The sequence below is a fragment of the Camelina sativa genome, chromosome 7 (genome assembly GCF_030686135.1).
Source record: "Camelina sativa cultivar CO46 ecotype springtype chromosome 7, ASM3068613v1".
Taxonomy (NCBI): domain Eukaryota; kingdom Viridiplantae; phylum Streptophyta; class Magnoliopsida; order Brassicales; family Brassicaceae; genus Camelina; species Camelina sativa.
The window spans coordinates 3,501,593-3,508,735 of record NC_141886.1 but is presented as its reverse complement, the minus strand read 5'-3'; the positions used below and the strand labels follow the sequence as shown (position 1 = coordinate 3,508,735).

The 7,143-nt window shown below is 40.6% G+C and overlaps 1 non-coding gene across 1 annotated transcript; it reads right to left on the bottom strand.

Annotated features, from left to right (window-relative positions):
- Positions 1-6,578: 6,578 nt before the first annotated feature.
- On the bottom strand, positions 6,579-6,685 carry LOC147940793 (small nucleolar RNA R71). Its single transcript, XR_015562998.1, has one exon. It is a non-coding gene; the product is annotated as a small nucleolar RNA R71 (small nucleolar RNA).
- Between the last annotated feature and the right edge of the window lie 458 nt (positions 6,686-7,143).

The window sequence follows — 7,143 nt, the reverse complement described above, 5'->3', positions numbered from 1 at the left end:
TCCGCTCTCAGTTTGAGGCTGACTTATAGTAAAGTTATGGCTGAGCTATCACAAGAAACAATCTGAAAATAAATGGTTGATTTATATGACTTCACGGCTGAGTTATAATATTTATAATAAAACGAAAGGTCTCGTCGATTCATGTGACGGCTGAGTTATTGTAAGTTATGGCTGAGTTATCACAAGCAAACAATTGATTTATACGACTTGTTATAGTTTTACAGGAAAACGAAATGTCTCGTCGATGCATGTGACGGATGATTTATAGTGATTTATAAATCTGTGATGGCTGAGTTATCACAAGAAACAATCCGAAAATAAATGGCTGATTTATATGACTTCGCGACTAAGTTATAATATTTTTAGGAAAACGAAATGTCTCGTCGATTCATGTGACAGCTGAGTTATAGTGATTTATGAATCCGTAATGGCTGAGATATCGTAACACCGGCTAAATTATATTAATATTAAAAATTACAAAAAGAAATCAAAAAAAAAGTTCAGAGTTCATATAGAAGACGAGACGACAGTACAGTGGAATTCACTTTTTAAAATCGATTAAGAGGAGGAGGAACCACGAACTTTTAGTTTCTCACAATCAAGAGGAGGAGGAACCACACACTGTTCGACATCGGTCTCCGCAATCTCTCTCATAACCTCTAACCTCTTATGCTCTGTCTCTAAGTCGACTAGTTCTCCACCCAAGATTTGATTCAGTTGGGATATTTGAGCGTCGATTAGTTCCACTTGATGCTCGAGGGCGGTCTTCTCTTCCTTCTTCTTCATATGATCATCCATCATATGCAGAATTGCTGTGTAGCGATCAGTTGTCTCCGCCTCGGCCTCGACTCTCGTCTGAGTAAAATCTTCGGACACGGCCAATAGTGCTTCCTCTTCCCACTCGAAATCTACATTTCTTTGACATTTACTGGAACTTGCTCCGGTCATGCGGATGGACAGTTGATTGTCTTCGTCTCCCCATGATACTAAGATTTTTGTGTCTATCCTAGCAGGTCTCAATTAACCTTATGCAGTTGTAGTACAGAAGGTGTCAATCCAAATGGGAAACTTTACTAACAATCGAGATGCAATCAAGCAGTCACAAGTTAAGCCAGATTCAAAATGAGTTTTTGTCTAACAACCTAGAGTGAACGAGATGCAAGAACAAAACGAGTTTGCAGAACAAGAGCTAAAATGCAATAACTTAAGAGAGCAAAAACAAGCTAAACGAGCAGAGACAAATGAGCAAGCTATTGGAACAGAAAAAAAGAACAAGCTTAAAGATGCAGAAACAATCAGATAAGATAGAAGTCCTAAGGATGGGAGTAATTGATGTCGGTGGAGTCTCTTAATCTACAGAGTGTTTAACATGCCACAAGCAAGCTATCCCTAAACAATGAACATCACGACTTAGCTAATCCAATCTCTTGACAGAAGCTACTCAAACTCAAACACTTCCAAACCTATCTCTCGCTAGAGAAACATGATCAAGCAGGCATGACAAACAAGTTCATTCACGTCAACAAACACCCTAGACAACTAATCTCTTAGGCTAGGAATGTAAGTCTCTGGCACTAGTTGGTCAGACATTTCATCGAACACCTTTTGGGTGTCGAAATGTCTAAGACATAGTTCCAATTGATCAGAGAGAAACTATGATTTCTAACTCTAGTCCAGAAAGGAATCACACGAATCTGAACTTAAACACCCTACATACTAAGATCTTCCACCTAATCTATCCCATCCTCAAGAACAATCACACTACTCGGATCTAGAAATCATCATCAAGGATACAATCTCAGAAAATGTTGAATCAAGCATCATCAGATAGACAAAAATGAAATGAACAACTTTGTAGAAGAAATAAAATGCAAAATCTCAATAAAATCAAAGCTATCTAGATTACAAAGTCTCAAGCGTTTTAGGTGGCTCGGTAAACCTTAGGGAAAAGAAAACAAAAAAAATGAGATAAAAGAATGTCCCCGTCAAAACTTAACAAAACGTATTTATAGTAAAACATGGAAATCCCTAAAACGTAAAACAACAATATAGAACGTCGGTTCGGGATACCTTCTCGGACGCATCTTCAGAACAAAACCAGGACGTCAGTTTAAAAGCGTCGATCGAGTCGTATCGTGGGAGTGTCGATCGAGTCGGAGTCCAGGAAGCTTGATCGAATGGTGGCTTAAGATTGTTGATCGAGAGGCAGCTTGAAAACATCGATCGAGAGGTAGCTTGAAAATATCGATCGAGAGGCAGCTTGAAAACATCGATTGAGAGGTAGCTTGAAAACATCGATCGAGAGGCAGCATGAAAACATCGATCGAGAGGTAGCTTGAAAACATCGATCGAGAGGCAGCTTGAAATGTGTTGTCTGGGAGCTGCTGATCGAGTCGCGTCTAGAGGGTGCTCAGGAGCCCTCCTGGGACGTCTTGGTCGAGTCGCTGCTGACATGTCCGATCGAGTGGGAGCTCTTCTTTGTGTGCGGGTCGAGTCGGAGTTCAGAATGTACGTGCATCCACTAAAACGGTGATAACTTTTGAATCACGCTTCCGATTGGCTTGAAATCAACGGCATTGGAAAAATGATTCTCTACAACTTTGATGAAGACGTCGAAGGCTGAATCCCAAAGGAAAATCTTCACTCGACTCGATCAAAGACTTGGAAGGTTGGGTCGCGTTGGGTAGTGTAGATCGAGTCGTTGGACTGCTCTCCTGCTCTCTGTTTGCTCTTGATGGTTTGGACATCTCCTAAAACACCTGAAATAACACCAATATGAAAGATGCATGCAAAACCAATGCGAAGACTACCTAAATATGCATATTATGCAAAAGAGAGCAAAAACAATGCAAAACAATGAGTTAAGAGAACAAAATGAATGAGAAATGCATCATGAAAGTGTGTAAAATATATACATATCACCCCACTCTGCCTTGCGTTTTTGACGTCTACTGGAACCCTCTCCGGCCATAGCTCGGCTATCAAAATAAAAACAACCGTCACCAACTGATAGGTGCAACGATCGGAAAATATGCAGTAGATTGAGAGGGCATGGAGAGGATAAATTACGTGTGCAATGATCTAAGGAAATACAATATAATAATATATGAGATTTGAAGGTGAACTGATCGACGAAGATGCAATATTTATAGGTGCAATGAGCGGAGAAGAAGAAACCGAAACGATACAATGAATTATATGAATATAAAGGGAAAACAATATAAAAATGAAAGGTCACGTATATTATTAGGTTAACTTATGGTTTCCCGCTAAAATATTGCTTGACGACTGAGTTATAGTTTGACGGAAAAACGAAAGTTCACTTCGATTCATGTAACGGCTGAGTTATAGTGAATAACGGCTTAGTTATCAAAATGAACAATCTATAATGGCTGAGTTATCAAAAGAAAGGTCGCGTTTATTATTAGGTTAACTTATGGTTTCCCGCCAAAATATTGCTTAACGGCTGAGTTATAGTTTTACGGAAAAATGAAAGGTCTCGTTGATGGCTGAGTTATAGTAAGTGATGGCTGAGTTATCACAAGAAACAATCTGAAAGTAGATAGCTGATATACATGACTTGATGGCTGAGTTATCAAAAGAAAAAATCTGAAAGCAAATGACTGATTTATACGACTTGACGGCTGAGTTATTACACAAAATAAAAACCTAACTACATCCGACAAGTTTTCACATTGTGTCCAACTTGCTTACATCGCAAAAATGTGTGTTGCTTCCTAGGGCGATTATTTCCAATGGCCACTTCCAAAGATGATTTAATCCTACGCTTCTTGGGCCTTCCTGGCCGGTTCACAAGCACGGTTGATTATCCACAACAACAGGATCCGGGACTGATTAATCTGGAGGCATTATTGAACCACCCCATCCATTAACCAAATCGACACTCCTAAATTTCGGATCGCACAGGGATATACGAGACACATCCTTATGCTCTGCAGCTGCGGTTGCATGGATGATTGGTATTTTCTCATGGTCGAAACGACGACATGTGCATTTTTTTAGTTCCAAATTTACAACATGCAAAGATGTTCCATATGTCACTTGCACACGTACAGCATCAATCGTTTGTATCTGCATAAGTCTTGCTGCGGTGACACGGTCCTAGTAGGGAGTAGAACAAAAAAAACGTTTTAGGCTGAGTTATGAAAACAATTACGACTGAGCTATGAAAACAATAATGGCTGAGATATGAAAATTATTATGGTAAGGGTTGAGATATGAAAACTGTTATGGCTGATATATGTAACAGTTAGGGCTGAGATACAGAAACTTACCTGTAACAGTTTCTCAACACCTCGAGTGAGCGTTGTTAGCTGCGATTGCGCATCCTCTCTCCGTTCAGAAAACCATCTGGTCATCATATTCCATATCGATTCTAGCAGTCGAACTATGGGAAGACTTCTAGCAGTTGTCATTAAATTGTACCTTTCACCCGGTAAATGAACTTGCGCCCACATTCGAACACCAGCTCTTTGGAGGTACCCATGTAGTTCGGGATGAAGTGCTTCAATCTCATTGAAAGCCTCATTAAAATCAGACAGCCTTAAACACCTTGCCGCTTTTTTCACCAGAGGGAACAAATGTTTTCCTTTGAACTTCACCAAAATGTTCTTATACAAATGGTAAGTGCAAATTCCACGGGAAGCCAACGGATACACTTCGCCAATCGCTTTCCCTATTGACTTATGTCTGTCAGAGATTATCGCAAGATCCTTTTCGTCAGGAATGGCATTTTTGAGTTGTGTAAATGATGTGTCTGTATTTTATAGGATTTTAACCATGGTTTTCACACTTGTTTTGAGTGTTTTGTTAGGTCCTAGTGTGCTTTTAGAGTCTTTTTAGTCTTTTGTGAGTCTTTACAGGTTCTAGGTGACTTTGGAAGGAATCTGAGCGTTTTGGGGGTGAAGATATGCATCTGGAGCTAAATTGGTTGAAGACTGATCGAGCTAGTAGCAGATGGAGTGAGAGCTGAAAAACGTTCCGGATCGACTGATCCTCACTCTAAAAAAAAGAACATTATTCTACGCAGTTTTTGAGTACTTGTAAGCTTGGGAGAAGATCTCTAATCCTTTGTATCTCTTGGAGAAGAATTCTGAACCCTTTTATTTCTTTTTGCAATTCGATTATGATATCTTCATCTTTGCTTTGCTGTTCTTTGATTGTCATGTCTGAGTAGTCTAACTGTTGGGTTTCGGGTTTCTAAAGGGGTTTCATGATTTTCTAAACTTAGGTTGTTAGATTTGGGGATTGATCTATTGTGTTCTTCATCTATTGTTGTTCTTATTGCTTAAACTAGATTAGCTACCTAGTTTATGATCATAGGTTTAATTCATCTAGGCATCAAAAGTGTTGTTGAATTGCTTGAAAGAACATAGGTGAGCAAGGTGATCCTTAGCCAACGAAGGTTGAAGTTAAGGCACCTTGTGAACAAAATCAAACTTGAACTTATTGCTTGCTAGGATTGTTTAGATTCAAACGACGGTTTAGAGTTTCATCAATACCTTGCATAGATAACTAATGCTACGACAGTAGCTTAGTTTTACATTCGAGATTTGAGTTCAAGATCGGTATCTAATGCTTTCCCAATCCGACAGCTAAATTTAGTGATCATAACTTCCAACTGATTCCCTACGCCCAATACCTTCTCTTGATTTTTATAAACCTTATTTATTTTCTGTTTTAATTCAGTTACTTGCAACACAAACTTCTCTTGCTTTAGCTATACTCGGTCTATATAATTTCATAGTGCATTGCTTGGTCTCTGTGGATTCGACCCTGAAGTGCTACGACGACACCATTAGATCGTGGTTGAGTGCACCTTGGGTTTTAAATTGACCTGTGATCAATTTGGCGCCGTTGCCGGGGACCAAAACGTTGCCTTTGAAATTTTAGATTCACGTTTAGTCTAAGGTTTATTTTATTTTAGTTACTAACGAGTTCTTGCAATCTTATTTCTCTGTTTCAGGTGTATGCATACAAAGAGCAATAAGAAAGCCGAATTGCGTATACTAGGAAACAAGGAGTTAGCGCAGCATGAACGCGAAAACCGTACAGCAAGAGCCCAACCAAACCCTATGGCTGCCGGAGAAGAAGGAGAGGTTCGTCCACCAAACCCTCAGTTGGGTCTTGTCCAACAACAGCAGAGGCAGAATCAACACGACCAAGCCGCACCAAATCCACCAGCGAGACAAGCCACCTTGAGGGATGAAGATGCTCAGAACAGGCTGTTTGCTAATCGATCTGCGATTCAACCACCCGCTCCTACGAGGCAAGACTATGAGATTAAGCATAGTCTGATCAATCTGGTTCAGAACCGTGTGTTCCACGGGTTGCCATCGGAAAGTCCTCTAGATCACATTGAGGCTTTTGAAAGACTGACTAGTACGACGAGGTCCAATGGTGTCCCCTATGACTATCTAATGCTGACTCAGTTCCAGTTCTCTTTGGCGGATAAGGCACTTAGATGGCTGAACCTACTGGGTGCTGGATCGCACACCACTTGGGCACAATGTAGAGCAGCTTTCCTGAACCACTTCTACACTAAGTCGCGCTCAGCCAAACTGTGAAACAAGATAACTACATTCTCTCAAGGAGGCATGGAGTCATTTTGTGAAGCATGGGAAAGGTTCAAGGAGTATCTTCGAGACTGTCCTCACCATGGATACACCCAAGAAAACCTGATGAACATCTTCTATGGGGGAATCGAACAGAAGTACCAGATGGCGCTAGATACAGCCAGCAAATCGAATAGCAATCACGGCACAGACTATGATCGTATGGTTCGGGTCAATGTTGTCGAGACTGATGCTATTAAGGATCTCATAGCCAAGGTGAATCTCCTACTGAAAAGGGATCACCAAAGTGTCAACTTGTGCGAGGAACAGGTTGGGGGATATGCAGATTTCGGAGCTGAGACATACGAAGAGGGTACGAAGGAGATGAACTATATAGGAGGGTAGGGAAACTTTCAGAATCGAGGTTTTAACAATAATTTTAGGAATCATCCTAACATGTCCTATAGAAGCAACAATGTCGAGAATCCCCACGATCAGGTCTACCCACCGCGACCTCAGCAGAGCAATTTCGCACAAGGTTTCCAAAACAAGGGAACAGGCTTTGGAA